This window comes from Motacilla alba, chromosome 4, assembly GCF_015832195.1.
Source record: "Motacilla alba alba isolate MOTALB_02 chromosome 4, Motacilla_alba_V1.0_pri, whole genome shotgun sequence".
NCBI classification, from domain to species: Eukaryota; Metazoa; Chordata; class Aves; order Passeriformes; family Motacillidae; genus Motacilla; species Motacilla alba.
In genome coordinates this window covers 22,029,020-22,047,856 of record NC_052019.1, presented here as the reverse complement: position 1 = coordinate 22,047,856, position 18,837 = coordinate 22,029,020, and the positions used below count along the sequence as shown (strand labels likewise).

The 18,837-nt window shown below is 38.7% G+C and overlaps 1 protein-coding gene across 1 annotated transcript in view; it reads right to left on the bottom strand.

Annotated features, from left to right (window-relative positions):
• NWD2 (NACHT and WD repeat domain containing 2) overlaps positions 1-18,837 on the bottom strand; it is a 95,015-nt gene that overhangs the window by 2,269 nt on the left and 73,909 nt on the right. The window contains exons 9-11 of the mRNA XM_038135279.1: positions 16,638-16,687; positions 14,210-14,296; positions 11,520-11,574 (exon numbers count right to left, since the gene is read on the bottom strand). The gene's annotated coding sequence lies outside the window, so the exon portion shown is untranslated. The remainder of the gene's footprint in view (positions 1-11,519; positions 11,575-14,209; positions 14,297-16,637; positions 16,688-18,837) is intronic.

The window sequence follows — 18,837 nt, the reverse complement described above, 5'->3', positions numbered from 1 at the left end:
ACGAGAAGAAATGGTTTGCTGCTTTGGGCCCTTGGGAACATTCCTGTTCTGAACCTTAACTGATGTCCCAGATCTGAATATCCAAACCCCCTGAAATGCCCAGTATTCTTTATGGGTGGCGGCTATCTTGTTTCAAGTTAATAAGGCAGGGCAGGTTGTTTAATATGTTTTGTCCATTGTTAGTCAGGCTCTTTCTTTTTCTCTTGAGATACTTTACAAACTTGCCAATGCCTAAGGACAGTGGCTCACTTCCCATAAAACAGAAATTGATGAAGCAAGGTCAGGGTATTTTCTGGAGTAATTTATTTACAAAACATCTAAGGAAAGTAGTATTGATTTATTCTTCTCAGGCATGGCTTGAACTGCACACTGGCAATTATGTTAGCAGAAATGTAGATCAAAACAGTTCCCCTCTAAAATCTGAGTACTTCTGGTGCTAGCACTGAACTAAATACCTGATGTCAGATGTCTCATTCTTGGAGCCTCTGATGGCCTACAGTCATTCAGCAGCTGGTTTTGTCCTAGGGTATAGCTGCTCATACCTATGCTTTCTGTCTTTGTGTACACATGAACTGTTCTGAAGCAGAAATGTCTATCAGGAGTAGCCACCTTGACGTAGCAGAGTGCTTGTTGGAATGGCTTTTAAGCCAGCTGCTTCTCTCCCTGAATTGCAGACTGCCTTCCACATCTCTGCAGACTGCGTACTGTGTATTCTCACCCCACATACCTCAGCAACATCACAGCAGGAATTCTGATACAGGGTTTTTTGTCTGAAGAGGGTTGCCCTCTGAAATGCCCACACAGCCTTTGGCTTGGCTTTAAAATTTATAGGTTTGGTGAACCCAGTTCTGATTTGTATGTAGACCAGCTCCAATAACAGATGTTGCTTCTAGCTGAAAGTGGGCACTTCAAGTCAGGCTTCTTCTGCTTAGAGCTTTATCTGACAGATTTCCTACTCAGGGATTTTATTTACAAATTTTTAATTTTTTTTTAAAAGCAAAAATTATCGCTTATAGGTTTTAAGCATTGGCAAGTCCTAATTTCTGGACTTTATTTTGTTGTAAAGATGTTTGTGATCATCATAGAAGGCAATTATAAATTGAAATTACTGTTGAAGTTTTCACAGAAAGCATTTTCCTGTTTTTTGGTGTATGTTTGTTTTGTTTGGTTTTTATTTATTTTTATTACAGCTGCTGTTGGAATTATCTCTGCAGCTACTGCATTATGCTTTTCCACTGATTAGTTACAACTGGATCTGTCCTGTAGCATGAATAAAGTATTACATATGGAAAGCAGTGTACATTGTATTATCTTATGAATTATTTCACATCCCTGAAATAGGAATATAGTTTTACAATGTCACTGTCTGAACACTGGCTTTTTTTTTCCCCTTGCCCTATCCTTCCATTTAGGATAATCTTTCAAGTCAAGCTGGAAAATAATTCTGGGGAACAAATTGCTTTTATAGCATGAAGAATCATGCTTTAATCCTACTTATCTTGTTTTAGATGCCAAGCTCTAAAGACTTGTGTACTGTGTGATGGTCATAGTTGTGTTAATGGATAAATAATACTAATAAGCTGCTGTCTGGAGCAGTTTGAGTCAAGCAAGTGCTACAGGCTTGAAGCAAAAGAGTGTTAGAGACTTCAGCAATGGAAGATGTTAACTGATGGATGTTAACTGATACTGAATTTAGAAACATTGCATCCTTATTAAATGTTTGTTCTGTCAGATATGCTGTGCTGCTAAATGTATGGGATAATTTCAGAAAAACATGACATGATGGGGAATGCTCTCTTGCAGAACACTTTGGGGGCTATTTTCCCCCTGGAAAAACGCTGCCTGTCTAGAGTGGCAGTAAAATCCTTGGCTTCAACATTCAGATTTTCAGAATTGAGATCAAACTGCCATTAATCCTGGATATTATTCTTTCTTGACCATGAAATTTCTGAAGGCCTGTAAATGTCTGTCACCAGTTATTATGCAGTTACTTAATCCTGAACATTAATAGATCACCTGGCATTAAAGCTCTACAAAAATGTTAAGCAGAGATTTTTTAGAAGTTTTTTTAGATGTGGACTGGACCATTTGGAGAATTTGCAGGAATAAGACGGAGCTCTGAGGGAAAAAGGAATGAAGGAGACCTAGAATTAATTTTTTTTTTTTTTACTCTCCCAAATTTTGAACTTGAATTTTTCAGCTTTTAGTAGCTGCTGAATCTCCTGAAGTGTGTCTTTGTGGATGAGCTTGTACCAGGTTCTACAAAATAATCAGATTCTTGCAGTGTGACAGTGTAGAATAGCCTTGTGGTTTGCATATTCAGTATCAGTGCTTGTTCCATTTAAAGTTATGATTCTTTCCTTCAGTGAAAGAGATGGAAGAGGCCCAGCTTCATGTGTTTACCCCAGCCACCCCAGCAGACCTTTAGCTGACTGTATCAAAAGACAGTCTAGATATATTATTAAATGTATTAAAGGAGTGTTCACAGAGAGACAATGACCACCTGATGTCACGAATGACTGACTTTCTTCCTTTAAAACAATATGATACAGAAGAGCAACTTCTTAAAAAAAAGTTGGAAAAAATTTGAACGATGGAAGGAGTAGTAATTAGTCTTAGTTTGAGGAGAGCAGGACACAAATCCCATCAGTAAAACAATGCTGAAAAAGGGAAGGTGGTTAAAAACATTTATGGTGGCACCAGCTAAGAGAATGAGGTGGGACTTCTCTTTCAAGTGTGAGACCTTGGTGATGATAACAAGAATAATGTCTGACTCCAAACCCACAGCCTTGTGTTCCAAGCCACAATGTGCTTTAAGAGAAGTCTGCTTTTCTTTATCAGCTTTGAGAAACACAAGGTATCTGACTCTAACTTATGTAATAACATAACTCATATTGTCTATTTAAACTGTGGCTGTGTTATGAGTAAATAAAAGGCAAACAAGAGATGATGTCATGAAAAGGGAAGAAGAAATATTTTTGAGTCATAAAAATGGTTTGGCACCTTTCTCAATATTTTTGGAAGTTTACATGGAAACAGAAAATGGTCAGTCTTACTTTTGTTCATGGGGAGTCTTTTCTTCTCTGTTGATTTTTATTTTTAAATTCCTTTTAGACACCTCCAGGATCAGAGGCAGAAAGCTGAGGGAGACAATATTAAAATAGCTTCTCTTGTAGACCTCAACAGATAAACTCTGATTTTAGATCATTATTTTTAATCCAGTCTCTTTTTTTGTTTGTTTTAGTTTGTTTGGAGTTTTCATCCCACAGACCCTGATGCTTATATTGTTTGCCTTTAACTCTCCTCCATCCTTTCCCACTCTAGATTTCCTTAGCAAGTAAGGAGATTTTTCCTACATGGGTATGATCTGGGCTGAGCCTGGATGATGTGTCTCCCAGGGACCTGAGGCACCTCCTTCTGATGACTTCTAGTAGAGACATCTTTCAGACTTGAGCCTGCCAGTATCTTCCCCATCAGTTTGCTGTTTTGCACTCCTCAGTAAAACCTGTCCATTCTGAGGATACTGCCTGAGATACCAGTCTCTTTGCCATGGACAGAAATCCTTGTTCATCAAAATTACGTCTGTCTGCCTCACTAGTAATGCAAACACAATTGACTTTGTTGGTATTTGTTTGTTAACATAGATGCCAAATTCTAACCAGCTAGGAGACATGTGCACAGAAGCAAGTGTGGGAAGAGAACGTGTTTGCATAGAAATATGTGCAGAGGAAATATAAAGAATGTGGGGTGGGAATAACCTTAGAGAGCTCTAGCACTTGACAAGCTTCTCCTAACAGGAGGTGCAGTTGCCTTCTGTGCTAAGTAGGCATCCATACCTCTCAGAAGATTTCAAAGACTGTTTTCATCATGTGCTAGGTCTGACAAAGGCTCAGATGTGCCTAGGCTGGAGGAAGGAAGTGCAGTGTCCACGCTCATTGCAGGGCAGGTGGACAAGATGACCTTTAAACTCCCTCTGAACCCATTCTATGAGTCTCTGTGTTACTGAGGCGTGGAGGCAGAGGAATAATTGATCTGGATGACAGATCATATAAAAGAGGCACAGAAAAACTGTAGGAGGAGTGGTACAGTTGAGAGGAACTATATTTAGAAATTTAGAAAACTAGTAAACATACAGTAGAAAAAAATTACCAGCCTGTGCTACAGGGGGAGAGAGAATAACAGGAAAAACCATGTACAGGAAAAAAGATGAGGAACGTAACTTAGGCACACACTGTGCAGGCTAATCACTACTACTGGATGAAGATAATCTGTAAGAACTGTCTTAAAATACAGAGAACCCTTCAAATCTTGTGGGCTTTTTCCTGACCTGTTTTGAGACCAGAGGGCCTCAGAGCTGGTGCAGGCTTGGGGAGTAGGAGAACCCAAACCATCCTGGGTGCAGAATTAGCTGAACAACCCGATCTACTTGAAGATGTCCCTGCTTATTGCAGAGAGGATGGGCTAGGTGACCTCTTCCAACCCAAACTGTTCTATTTATTATACCATGGTCTGTGGAGAGCACAGTCTGTGCTCAAATCTTCACTGAGACCAATACTTAGAGCTGGACCAAAATCTAATTTCATTTTTCTGGACCGAATCTTAATCTGGAAATTTATTTTAAATGTACTTCAGGGAATAACTCAATTGACATATATAATTTAAAATAAATGAACTAAACTGAGGAACTGTAATGTGGTCCCTTGTAAGAAGCAGATCCCACCTCATGGGCTATTTTAGTCTGTCCGTTTTTTGCTAGCTGAATTGACTTCAATCTTTTTGTTCACACTTTCTTAAAATGCAGCACTGAGGTGTTGTTCCTGTGCTTCAGCCATCTTGCAGTCCAGCCCTAGTGAGACACCTGGCTGTGCCATCCTGCTGACAGAGTGTGACCTGTGGATTGACGTTGAGTCACCCTGCAGCCCTTCCTATCTGTGCTGCCCTGCAAGAAAAGAAAACTGTGCAAGTGGCTTTTTCTGGTGCAGCTTACTCTCCTCTTTTGAGGGAGCAGGCTCTATATTTGGGAATAAGGAGTGTCAGTGTCTGACAGAAAGAGCCTTATGCTATCCAGCTAGCACAAGGTTATTGCCAAGGTTATTGTTGATTGTCCTATTTTTCTTTATTTTACAGAGCTGAGGAGCTGCACAGGTCTGTCAGCCACTTTTATTCTCCACTGAGAATATTATTTGCCTACTGAACAGCTTGCATGTATTTCTAGTGCAGCTAACAGTGAGGACAGGAGAAGCTGACACATCCAGACTCCTCAAAAACTTGTATAAAACTTCTTGAGCCAAAGATTAACTTCAGTGGTAACTTTTGGCTGTCAGTTTTGGATGTTTGGTTTCCATTGCCACCCTCTGCTTGTTCCTTTTCAAATTAAACTCCCTGCTTTTTACAGATAAATATGATCGTTACTTGAATGCAAATAATCCATACACTGTCATCTGTTGTTAAGAGTGATAATGTATTTTTTATAATGATTTTTTCCCTTTCTCCCTGGCCAGGCTGAATTAAGCCCATAGACTGTAATTGTACAAGGGGGCCTGATATCTTGCATTTTCATGACTAAAGTGTCAAACTTCTGGGTGATACTACCCACAGATGCTGTGTACAGACAATGGCTATTTATTTCAGTGAGGGAAGAATTTGATGTTTTCTGTGTGCTATTCAAGACATGAAGGTTGATGTTGGTTTTGTGTGTGGGATTTAATGGTATAATTTAGGCTTCTTCATAGTAAAGCCATTAAACTGATTTAGACTTGCAGTGTTTTCAAAGGAGAAAAGTGGCTATAATCAGTCCTGTTCTCAAAATCTGGAGGGTCTCATTGATCAGAAGCATGTGTTGCTTGTTTTCTGGAAAATTAAAGAAGTCTCTCATAAATTTGGATGCTTTGTATTCCAACATACAGTAGTTTTTTCATTACTGAGGAAGTAGGTCTGATATCACAAAAGGGTTTTGCTTCATCAAGGTGATACATAGCAGAATAACTGAAACCTTAAATGACAAAGGAATGTGAGCAGTCATAGCAAGGGGCAAAGCAAACTAAGTGACACTTAAGCAGAATTGTTTCTAATTAGCAGAATCCCACACTTTTCAGGAGATTAAAAAGAAAGTGATTTAAAGGTTCAGAGGGTTGGAGGACCTCTCCTCTGAAGACACACTACAAAAGCTGGAGTTGTTCTGCGTGGAAAAGAAAAGGCTCTGGGGAGACCTTATTGTGGCCTTCCACTACTTAAATGGGGCTTATAAATATGAAGGAGAGCAACTTTTTACACAGGTACATAGTGATGGGACAAGGCAGAATGGTTTTACTCTGAAAAAGGAAAAATTTAGATGAGGTGTTGGGAAGAAATTCTTTCCCCAGAGGGTAGTGAGGCACTGGAACAGGTTGTCCAGAGAAGCTGTGGAAGCCCCATTCCTCAAAGTGTTCAAGGCCAGGTTGGATGGAGTCCTGAGTAACCTGGTCTAGTGGGTGGCATCCCTGCCCATGGCAGGGGGATTGGAACTACATAGTCCTAAAAGTCCCTTCCAAAATAAGCCTTTCTGTGATTCTATGAATAGCAAATATCCAAAGAACAAATACTACACTTGCCAGATGAACCATCAATATGGCACAACTAATCATCAAAGTATGGCCTACTCACCAAATAATCAGTGTGCTATCATGATTTTAACCTTTATTTGTGTTGTGTCATCTGAAAATATATGCATGTATTAAGTGTTCATCCAGGAAATTTGCAATAGTAATAGTTTACAAAAATATGCAGCTCCAGGATCACAGCAGTAGCAGTCAACTCTAATTGCCATGTACATGAGATAGTACTATAATAGAATAAATTGTGTATTATGTCTTTGGATTGTTCATAACAGCATCCAAGCTAGAGTACAGTCTCCTATCTGAGAGGTGTCTACTGTGCAGGGGTCAGTCATGCCCCCTAATTGTGGGTGGTGAATGCTGTGACATTTCTCAGCACAGGGGAAGAGCATCCTGCCAGCATGATGTCTGGCTATGATCCGACAAGAAGCTACTTTGGCAGTCAGGATGGGCAGAGTAATAGAAGTGTCTGGCTACATTTGTTTTCTCAAAATGCAGAGAAGATGTCTGATTTAGTCTGCTCTGCTTATAATAGAAATAAACGTGCTAATTATCTTACATATGTGTAGTTGTACTGCCACGAAACTGTACCAGTATAGCTGGCAATGGCAGTACCTGCTAATTGTTATGTGCCAGTGTGAATACTTCAGCTGGAATGGGGAGCACCTGGATTGATGCAAATGCAACATTAGAAACTGCTCCATTTCTTTACAGCTGCTCTCTTCCTATACCTCCAGGCATCTGGCTGTGTTTATCTCAGAGGCTGATGGGTTTTCTGCTCCCACACTGCCCGTTCACGTTCTTGCTCTTCCATGCAGCTGTTTTGCACCAAACTAAGAGGCAGCAGTGGGCAGGTCTCAAGGCAGGGAAGTTTGGGTGTTACCGGTACTGCTTGAGCACACCTGCACTTGTTTGCAGGTATGTTTGCTGAAGGGGAAGGTAATGAAAAGTAGATGCTATCAGTTTTACAAAAGGTGTTCTGTTTTGATTTGTAACTGTTGGTCATTGTGTAAGCTGATAATAATATGCATAGCTATAATAAATCCTGCTAGGCTCCTCCTCAAAATGTCCTTTTCAAACCAGTAAGGTCAGCCAGATCTTCCACTTATCCCTGGTGGCTTCCTGACTGTGTTAGTCAGCATGAAGTGCCAGGTTTTATTCTCATCATAGATTCTTATTTCTACCTCGACAGTTTCAGGGTTTGTGCTATTTTTGTTGTTGTTTTTGTTCTGTTTTTAGTTAGTTAGTTGGTTGTCTGTTGTTAGTTAGTTGGTTACTTGTTATGTTTTTAAGAAGACATTCTTGTATTATTTCATTCTCTGACTGCTATCTCTGGTAGCTGTCAACTGTTTTATAAACAGTTGAGAGAGTAAGGCCAACACATGGAAGGTGAACCTTTTTGTGAGGTGTTATTGCTACAGCAGAGTGTCCTAGAGGATACAAAGGCTACAATTTGGAGGTGATCTGAACATATAATATTTTTTCCTGTTACGCTCATTGCAACTGATTTAAAATATTTATAAGATACTTAAAAGGAAATACATTCTCTCTGACCAGTTCCTCATCATTCACAGCACTAGGTCATGGAACATTTCCCTACCCCCATTATTTACCATACAAAATGATTGTTTTATTTTTAAAGAGTAAAAGGAAGAGTGGGGGAAAGGGTACAGATCTTACAATCATTAGCCAGTTTGCATAAAGGAAAACCAAATATAGCTGGTAGCATAAACCCATTCATTTCCTCTTCAGCTAAGCTTGTTTTCTACATTTGGTTTTTCCAAACTTACATAGTCTAGTGTTTAAATTACTGAAGTTTGCTTCCTGTCTTTTAAAATTATCAGTCCCATAAAATATAATAGCTTGTTTAATAGTGGGGCCTAAAACCCTGAGTCCTGTTTAGTTCCATATTGTATGAAGGCAGACATAGAAATGTGCTCCCTCCCAAGGGATTCACGGTCTAAACGTGACAAGGCAAAAATGGGAAGCAGATGGTCATGTACATGTGAGAGAAACAATCAGCAGAGGAGCTATATTTGACTCAGTAATTGTGTTAGGCTCACCCTGAGTGGGGATCTGTGTTTGGCAACACAAGTGGAGCCTCAAATTAGTTATAGCCAATTTTTATGTAACAGAGAGTGTCTCTATGTGATTCTGTACAACTGTGCATTTTGGGGGATGGATTCTTGGGCTTCAGCCCTTCACCTGAAAATCCTTGGTTGTATCCAATGTCTTTTTAAAACATATAAAACCAGCTCTAGAATTGGGTCTTGAGATGGTGCTGCCATGGGTCTACAATTCACAAAGTTCCCTTGCTCATACTTTGCTCTTTTCCCAATGGCAGGCTTGAGCAGCCTGCTTGAGAGCGTGCCATCAAGGACATGATTTTGATAGCTGTGAATGGGTCTTAGAGACTGAGGGTCAGACTGAGCTGGGGATCCTAATTTATGATGGAATTCTCTAACTCTTTGAATACTGTGTAAAGCAATCGCTGCCTCCTCTGTGGTTTTGACTGGGACTTGATGTGGGTGATGTCTTCTGGCCTGGAAGTAACTTTTTCTTAGATTTCCATTTATAGAATCAGTTGATTTAAGCCTGCTTAAATATAGAAGTACTTTCTAGATGCAGATTGTTTCTCAGCTGCATATATATATATATATATATATAAAAATATATATATAAATATAAAAATATATAAAATATATATATTATATATATATATTATATATATATTATATATATATATATATATATATATATATATATATATATATATATATATATATGCTTATTTTTTTAGCATCCTGGAATAATTCTGTGAAGTTTTATGGATGTTGTTATCAATGACAAATCCTACTTGGGACATTAGAAAAATCGAAAATGTCAGCCAGTGAGCATGAAAGCTACAGCATTACTGCTGTAGGATTTAGTCTGTGAGAAAAAATTGACAAGTCAGAATGCTTCCTAAGTATATTCTGAGGTCATTTGTTCTGTTTAGCCTGGAGGAGACTGAGGGGAGACCTTATTGCAGTCTACAACTTCCTTGTGAGGGGAAGAAGAGTAGCAGACACTGATCTTTCCTCACTGACCAGTGCCAGGGCCGGAGGGAATGGTCTGAAGTTGTTTCAGGGGAGGTTTAGGTTGGCTGTTAGGGCAAGGCTCTTCACCAGAGGGTGTTTGGGCCCTGGAATGAGCTTCCTGGAGAGGAGGTCACAGCACTAAGTCTGAGTGTTCAAGAAGCATTTGGATAATGCCCTTGGGCACATGGTGTGACCCTTGGGGTGTGCTGTGCAGGACCAGGAGTCGGACTCGAGGATCCTCGAGGAGCCCTTCCTACTCAGCTTATTCTGTGCTTTTGTGGTTGTGCCATGTACATTGCCAGGCAGTGCCACTCACTAGCAGCACAGCAGCACTCTGTACACTCTGAAATCAAGCTCTTTGTTGGCCCATCTGCTGGAAGCTGTTGCCTCTTGTATTTGCCTGTGAGTTCTGTGTAAAAATGATTTATTGCCCTTCTGCAGAAATTTGGGGCCAAAGATAACAGAACCTTCAAAATACGCTGTTGAAAGACTTTGAATCTTTAGGTGACCTTGGTGAACAGAGTAAGATGGAAAATGAGAGAGAGGTGGAGATCTCATATGTTTTAGATATTGTGACATTCTTGTAAGTCAAAATAAGAAAATAAAACTTAGGAAATCAGCAATGAAGTCCAAGCAGATTAGGTCCTGTAATCCTGTCATTCTATTTTATCGAAAACTCTTGGTTGCACGTCAGTTCTATGGAAAGACTGAGTACTTCTTTGATTGGTTTTTTTTTTCCTGTTTAGTCTTTGGGAGAGGGTATGGAGAGACACTGCTGGAGTTTAGCAGGCCTTTATACTTTAAGTATGCCATACATTTTTACTTCAGGGAACAATATTCTGAAAATAGACTTGGATGTCCGTGGAGATTGCTTCAAATACAGGATTGGAGTGTTCTGTGTATATGTGTTTGGGCAGTATTTAGGCCAGGCAGGATATGTGATCTCAGCTCTGGTATTCAGCTGTAGCTTAGTGTGCCCAAAAATCATCTTGTCCTGAATATTTCAGATGCTTCTGATTTGTTTATATCATATGAAACATTGCTAGTGGCAGGCAGGTATTGTGGTGGTATTGTTGTTGTGCTCAGAACATCAGCCTCTCTTAATACCAAGAAAATTGGATAAAGCCATAAGAAGTTAGAATGAGTCAATGACTCTCTTTTGTAAAAAACAAAAGTAAAAAAAACCCAGCACAGCAAAACCTACACCCTTCCCCCCATAAAAAAGAAATCAGCACCAAAAAAACCCCAAACAAAACAAAATTCCCCACCCCCAAATCCAACACATTGACCAAGTAGATTTCTTAACATTGTCAGAAAGTTCTGCTTTTGTGTTTGACCAATTGATGGCACAACCTGCAGCTTTTTATAGGGAAATTGTTAGATGTCAGTGTGCTCTCCCTCTCGAACCAAATTAATCCTTATGTTTTCCAATTAGTTATCTTTTCCCAAATCCCCCTCTTTCCTCTGTTTGCCTTCCATTTTGCTTGTTCTTTCCATACCATTTGCCTGCATTTTCACATTTTCTCTTGCCATTTTTCACCTGTGTTAACTGTCTTAGATTGATTCAATTTTTTATTCCTGTATTTCTTCTGTACAGTGTCTTTTCCTAAACTTCAGAGTGGAAATTGGAAAGCTTTTATTTGCTACATCAGGAAACTTATGGGTTGGAAAGAAACACAGTTCTGTTCTGTCACCAGGGCTCGTAGCAGCTGAGTGTTGTCATTAGAAAATACTGTGCAGTATTGTAGGGAGAGATGGTTGATGTTGTGGAATGCTGAAGTTACAATAGTGAATGGCCAGTAATTTTTAAACCTACACAAGGAGAAAAAAAAAAAAATAATCCTACCTTTCCAATTGTACTCCATCGACTGCTTGAAGGATTTGTTTTAAATGTCTTGGTCCTGCAAGAGTAAAACACTTTGCAAGTGGTTTCTTCACGTGCACACATAAGTAAGAAGGAACCTCTGAGGCATTAACTGTCTACTGCAAACAATGTAGAAATAGAACAACCTCCTCTTGGTACCATTGTGAATTTTAAATTTAGACAGTGATCAAATAAATCACTTGAGTAGTATGCTCATCCCCTTGAGCTGAATTGGAATGCTAACCTGCTTAAAGTGAGCATAAGCTTTGCTACAGTGGATTAGGACTCATGTGAAGTGTTTAAATAACAACAGTAAAATTAGAAAACTTTCAAATATGCAGTATTATGGGACTTTCTTTCCTATGTGTTTTATTTTTTTCTTTCTGGGAGCCAGGATATTTATGGTATCCATTAAAACTTCATGTGTGCTTGTCAGAATTTCACCCCTCAGATTTTCACAAACTTTGAAACTTAAGAAATGCCTCTGGCATTGCAATAATATTCTAGATATTGGTAAAGCTGTTGCTCTTTCAGATGTGTTCCAGCTAAATGGAAAGCTCAGCAAAGTGTTTTGTATTGAGAATTTCTAAAGAGAGAAATAAATTAATGGGATAATTGTAGAGTTAGAGTATAACAATACTGCAATACAGATGCTTTTCCTACTTTAAATATACAAATATTTTCAGTATTCCTTGTAGTGAGTGAAATGTGAGCCCATGTGGATTTGTGCATGCATGCAAACCTATAAATGACCATTAATCACCAAGTTGAGCTAATTTTTGTGAAATGGGCAATGTATTTTGCTGTGAGTTTTAGAATTTGGGCCATGTGCTTTCTTTCATTCTCAACATCTCTCTGCGTGAGTGATAACTTGGAAAATCTCAGTGTAACTTACTTTACAAATCACAAATCCACACAGAGTTATGCTTGCACCATTCTTGAAACCTGCAAGGCTTTTCTTGTAAGAGAGTGAAGTTTTTGTTGTCCTTGAGATCCCTTTCAGCAGAACATTCCTAGGATCTAAGCCAGGGTAGTTTGTTCCTGAATTCAGCACCCACAGGCAATGGGCCTGGGGAGGGAAAGTACAAGGCAACAAGGACAGTACAAGCAACATGCTCATGACTGCTGCTCTCTTTGCTATATTGTCATTGCATACATATAGTTATAGTTTTCATCATTTATGGGTAAACTCTGACACGTTCTTATAAAATGTCACTATTTAGCTTCCAGGTTTGAAAGTACCCCGGCTGTATATGTAGTTTCATGGTTCTTGTTTGCCTACAAATTCAAGAGGACAACATTGCATAGTGTCTGACCCATGGGTGACATTTAGAAGACATTCTATTAAAAGCCTGAAATATGATTGAAACCTAAATGCAAATTGAAGTGGCCTGGGTATCTGATGTGACTCGTTGCTAAGGAGAACCTGGGATTCATTCAGCCTCGGTTCAGTGCGTCGCTCTGCTGCCCTTAGAGCAAGTCACTTAAGCTGTCCTGTGTGTCACCATTTCATACCCTTCTCAGAGCTTAATGTTTGTGCTTCACTTTGAAGATTTATAGCCCTATTCAATCTTACTATACTGTTGCAAAGTGTTGAATGTTTTTGTGCATCTGTTAAAGGTGTGATCAGTACTTTATGTGAAATGAATAATAAAGCTTATAAACAATGAGTCATGGTGTGTTCCTGTTTTTATGCAACCTTTTACTGCTGTCATTTTATGTCCTTTTTGCATTCTATTTTATTTTTAAATATAGATGTCATTATTAGTTCATTAGTTACAAGATTGTTCCTTTTAATTTTTGTTCAGATCTCTGACAATCTTACTTGCAGTATAATTCTGTCTTGATGTCCTTATTTGTTTTGTGTAAGCCATGGCTTAAACATTTATGCATACAGTGAAAATAAATGAAAAATAAAATCCATGTTCCAGTTATGAAAGGATGCAGATAGCTTGTTTAACTAAACTTTCAAGTGCATTCTTAATTGCTGTAAATTCCTTTTGCCTGTTTAACAAGTTATGAAGTAGTATGTTAGCTATAGGGTTTTCCTTTAATTTATTATTGGGTTTTGTTAGTTTATTTTGAATCCTCTAGGAAATTCCTATAATTCTGTAGAAATGTAAAATGAAAATGCCAAAAAGGAGAGCTGCTGGGAGTCACAGCTGTTGTCAGCACACTCCTTATATCATGTCCAATGATAACTGGTTTGATTGTCAACTTCTGTCTGATGTGTCTATAATTGGCTTTTGACCCAAAAGTAGACAAACCATTCTACATTTGTTCTTAAACTTGAGTTTGAAGTATCTTTTTTTTCATTGTATTTGGACTTTTTTCCTTTTCTGCTTGCTAGTGATAGTTTGGAGCATGGCTGCTAGCCCTATAGATTGCATTCAGACATCTTAATTAAGTACTCTTTTTACCATCATCTTTGCTTAGCAACATCCTTTCTGAGATATTCTGGGAAGCTTAATACTTGTCTGGTGTGTAAAACAGCATTCATAAATCAAGGTATGTTGCCATATCCTGCTTGCTTCTGCTTATGTTGTTTAATAGTTTTTATATTACTGTCTTTGAGCCAGAAGCACGAAGCCTTATATACCTAGTCACTCCAGCTTATTGCACAACACAGTCACCAGTGAGATGAGTCTCATAGTCTTTGGAATATGGCTTACCATGCTGGTGTAGATTGTTAAAGTGAAGAGTGTCTACATGGTTGTCATGGATCCAAGCAGCAAGTAGCTTTCACATTCCAAAATAACCTGGAATTTAAACAAAATCTTTAGGCTCTCAGAAGCTCATATAAGTATTTTCCATTTCATTTAGTTGCTGAAAACATGCTGTTTCAAAGTCATAAGTCCAAAATAAAAATGAAATTATCTAAACCTGCTTTGACAGACCATAGGTATGCCTCAGATGCTGGGTGTGTTTCATGTTGAACAAAATTAACCTTTTTGACACAGTTAGTTGATCACCTTCTTGTGCTGCTCTTGAATCTCTTTCTAGGCTTTTGGTTTTAAAGGTTGTGTTTGTCCTCCACTGGAAAGGTGCATGGGGTGCTGCATTCTCTGAGCAGACTGGACAGTTGTCACTCTGAGCCACCCATGGTCGTGCTCCATTAGGAGCTCCCACCTTGAAGTTTCAAGCACCACACAGAACCTCTCTTTGTTCAGTGTGTGAAGTCGATGAGTGCTTTTCCTAAGAAAGGTCTCCCTCACCCTAAGGATCAAAGAGAACTAACATAGTTTACTCGAACAATATAGGGCTTAACTCTTTCTTTCTGGAAATCATAACTTGGTCTTCCAAGCTGAGCTGAAGATCACTTGGTTGTAGACACTAGGTGTTTTCCTTTGTCGATAAGAAGTGTTAGAATTCTATGCTGTCCCCTGGAGTTTCACCAAATGCTTAGCTATCAATAGTGGTTTTAATTGCCCATTTAATTCTAATGCCCTGAGGTTTGCATTTCCCTCATAGTTTCCTTCCCTTCTCTCACAACCTTGGCCCTTGTGCTTTTTATACCATTCAAATATTTTCTCTGCTGCAATGTCTGTTGTTCAATAGCTTTTCTGGGAGTTCTTTTTGTTGAGTTCAATTCTTCATTGCAATTTAATTTTCAGTGGAACAAACCTCTGATTTCCATGCATTCTTTGTGATTGTGCCCATGTGTTTCACTAGGATTGTTTAAATATGGTCGTATTAATGTGCTCTCACTGCATTTTGATGGTAAAACTCTGATTAACTTTGCTAGGAGTGGATTCAAAGCCTTTAAGAGTCTGTTCTAAGTTTAGGAAAAGAAGCAGTTTTGTGAAAATGTAGCTGAATTTGAAAATCCTGAATTGTTTCTATGAATGCTTGGAGTGAAGAAATAATCTTCCAACTGTCAAACTGCACACTTCTCTCTTAGACTCTATAGGGATGAGAAGAAGGAAATGTAGGTAACTATAGTTGTCTTGGGTCTTGGGTCACTGAAGGAATTGAGGAAGAAGAGACGTGAATAGTCAGTTTTCTTTACAAAAAGTACATATGAGTTATAACCATGTTGAGGTTATTTATTCTGTCAAATTTTCTTGAATTAATTTTTTAAAATATATCAGTATGTCAGCTCTTGAATTCTGTCATCACATTGCTCCTTGTAAGTATCAAACTTGTCACCAGCAACATGAAGAATAAGCAGGTAAAATGCTATGCACCAGTTAACATTTAGTGAACACTGTTTAACAATTCTTTGAAATCTGACAGATCTCCTTGATTCGTGAAGCACCTCATCAGTAACTCAAAAGGCACAGGTTGTTTCCTGAGTGGTGAAAACCAGCTGACAAAAGGAGAGATCTTGATTCACAGTTGAAAATAGGGTATTTGAAAGAGCTCTGTGGTCTTGCCAGTTGTAGAAGAGTTTGCTGGAGAATTACTATCTCTCTATAAGCCAAAGCACCTTGGGATAGCACTGTCTGTTGATTCTGTAACCCAGTATCATGTGCCCATTCATGCCTAGATAGAGATTGTTAGTCACAGTCATCTGTTAGTGAGGCCCCTTTGGGTCACTGGCAGAAAGAGTTTTATGTTCTGTTGGCTCCACCACTTTTATAGACCATGCTGGATACTTTTTATTTCTTCCTGGTAACTAGTGATCATGAGCTGCTTTAGACGGCAGTATCCTTGTTCCTGGCAGGCTTTCTGCTTCTGGGCTATGAATCACAACAATATAAATTTGCCTTGTGTTTTACAAAGTGTTGTACAGAATCATAAAGTAACTGATTGAAAGACAGATCCAGAGTTCTGGCCCAGCCCTTCCCTCTGTCAATATGGGTCAATACAGCATGATATATCAATATAGGTCTACAGCATGATATGAAACATACAACACCCAGGTTTAGCTCATTAATGCATGGGAAGCTTTGATCTTTTTGGCCATGTCTGCAGAAGCAGCATATGGCTCTGCTGGGTAGGTAATGCAATGTCAATATAATCTGTCTATGTTTATATAGTTCTTCATTAGTAAAAATCTTGCAGGAGTGAGGGTGAAAGTTCAGTACCCAAAATTTTCCACTTCTGTAACAATTTCCTCTTTCTAGCTTGTATGTTAAATGTCTTCTCATTGCTTACCTCCAGATTTCAGCCCCAAATGCTAGCAATCTGCCTCCTGTTTAAAGAACCTAGAAGAAGAAATAAACACATTAGTGTATGTTTACATTTGCATATATCATTGTGTGCAATATAGAGACACTGATATTCCCTCTAGAAGGGAGTGTTTGTGGCAATTTCCCTGGGTCTGTTACTAGAGAGAATTTTTTATTTTGTTTTGTAGATTATTACACTGGTTTACAGATGCTACTTTCTCATTTTAGAGATTTTGTTGTTAGAACAAGTAAAATAATTACGGAATACGAAATGTTTTTTTTTTGTGAGTGGAACCTCTTACAGCTTTATCCTACAAGTTGCCTGGGCAGGCACAGGGATGCTGAGTTACACAATTTCAGTAGACTCTATTTAGCTAGCACTGAGAAACCATGACAGACAGTTCTCTGCATGGAACAGGTATTTTTCTTTCTTTGCAGAAACTGAGGATGTGTAGCCTTTTGTATGCTTAGAATCTGAGAAATTGACCTGTCCAGATGCTTCAAAATTAATTAATGAGAGAGAGTGAGCAAAACCGGTTCCTGCAGCTGTCAGTGCCCATAAATCATCTCTGTTTTTACTTTTGAAGCAGGACAAGAGCATGAATTTAATTAATGGGTTCGACTTGCTCTGGAAACACACAGTAGAGAAATCACCCTACCCACACCTTTCACAGATGCTGTAAACATACAAATGTTATTGTGTATTTACTCCTGAATGCTTTCCAGCATCATTGTGCTAGATACAGCTGAATGCCTCAGGCAGGTGGCAAAGCAATGACTGCAACAAATCCTTGTTCTTTGGGCACCCAGACCAGAGGAGCAGCAGGTTAGCTCCTGTTTTCTTGGTTCCAGCCGACTTCCGCTTAACAAAGGCATTAGTAATGACTGCTGCAGAAAACTCCAGGGGAAAACAGAAAGAGTGAGTTTGTCTGTTCTCCATGATTGGGAATTTAATTGTAATATGAAAAAAGTACCAAGTAGATTTATTGTGCCACCCTGGTTAAAAAAAAGGGATAATATCTTTCTTTAAAAAACTGTCTCTGCAATGGATCACAAGGAATGTCTCTGCATTGTTTGATTTTATTATAGTTTTAGTTTTACCTTATTAAGTGCAAAGAGACACAGAAACTGTGAGGCTGGATCAGACCCCAGTTCAGTGCTGTGGTCAGCACCAGGTACCTCAGAAGGAATTGTGCAAACACCCCTGGTATTATGGAGAGCAGGAATTACATAACATTTACATCACATCAATCATGGCTTTAAGTCTTTTGTGTCTGAAGACTTACATTCTCCCAGAACATTTAACTTGTTAAAAGTTAAATTTGATTTTGTTATGTTCACTGTTGTGATGCTGGACAGTGTTTAAGTTTTTCCTATGGAAACTTATTATACTCTTTCCTTTGGTAACAAATTTGTAGATGGTAATTGCCCAGACTTGTTATGCTGGAGGAGGAATTTTGTTTGCTCCTGAGCTAGTGCCCTTTTGACCTGGCTGAAGGTTCTCCCTTATTTATGGTGTTATGTAACAAGATGGCAACACTTTCCTTTTAGTCTGCAATGTGTAGGATTTCTCTGTCTAGATATCTAGAGGACCTGAAAAATGTGTACAAAATAAAAAGTTGCTTTTTCTCTGTTGTTGTTTTTTTGTTTGTTAGTTTGTTTTTTTGTAAGAGGGAGTTATTCAGAACACTATTTCAGCTCGTCTATATGGATGAGACTTCTGGTTATTGTGGATGTCTGAGATGTGGTGATAGTCTCCAAGTAAGTTGGAAAATAGTGGTTCTTTATTCAAATGCTGAAAAACAAGCTTGAAAATACTGAAAAAATGGTTGAATGATGCTTTATATGCTCTATGCCCTGTGTAGCCTACAAGTGAGAAAGCATTCTGAAAACTACAGGTGGTGCAGAATGGCATTCACCCTCCTTTGATTGCTGGAACCATGTGATGTTGTACTAAAAGTATCAGTGCTTGCTATTTTCTTGTTTTTGCTTAGAGAGTCTTCTAGGAAAGGATGTATCTGGGGCCTCTAAAATTCATAACAACATTACCAGGCCTGTGGTGAATGCATTTATGAATATTTACATGGAAGTTAAGATTTGGAGTAAGTGTTAGGAGTGCAAGACACTGAACATTTTAATCTGGCAAAATCCTTAAATCTCTCTTCCTTTCCCTATGATGCTCATAT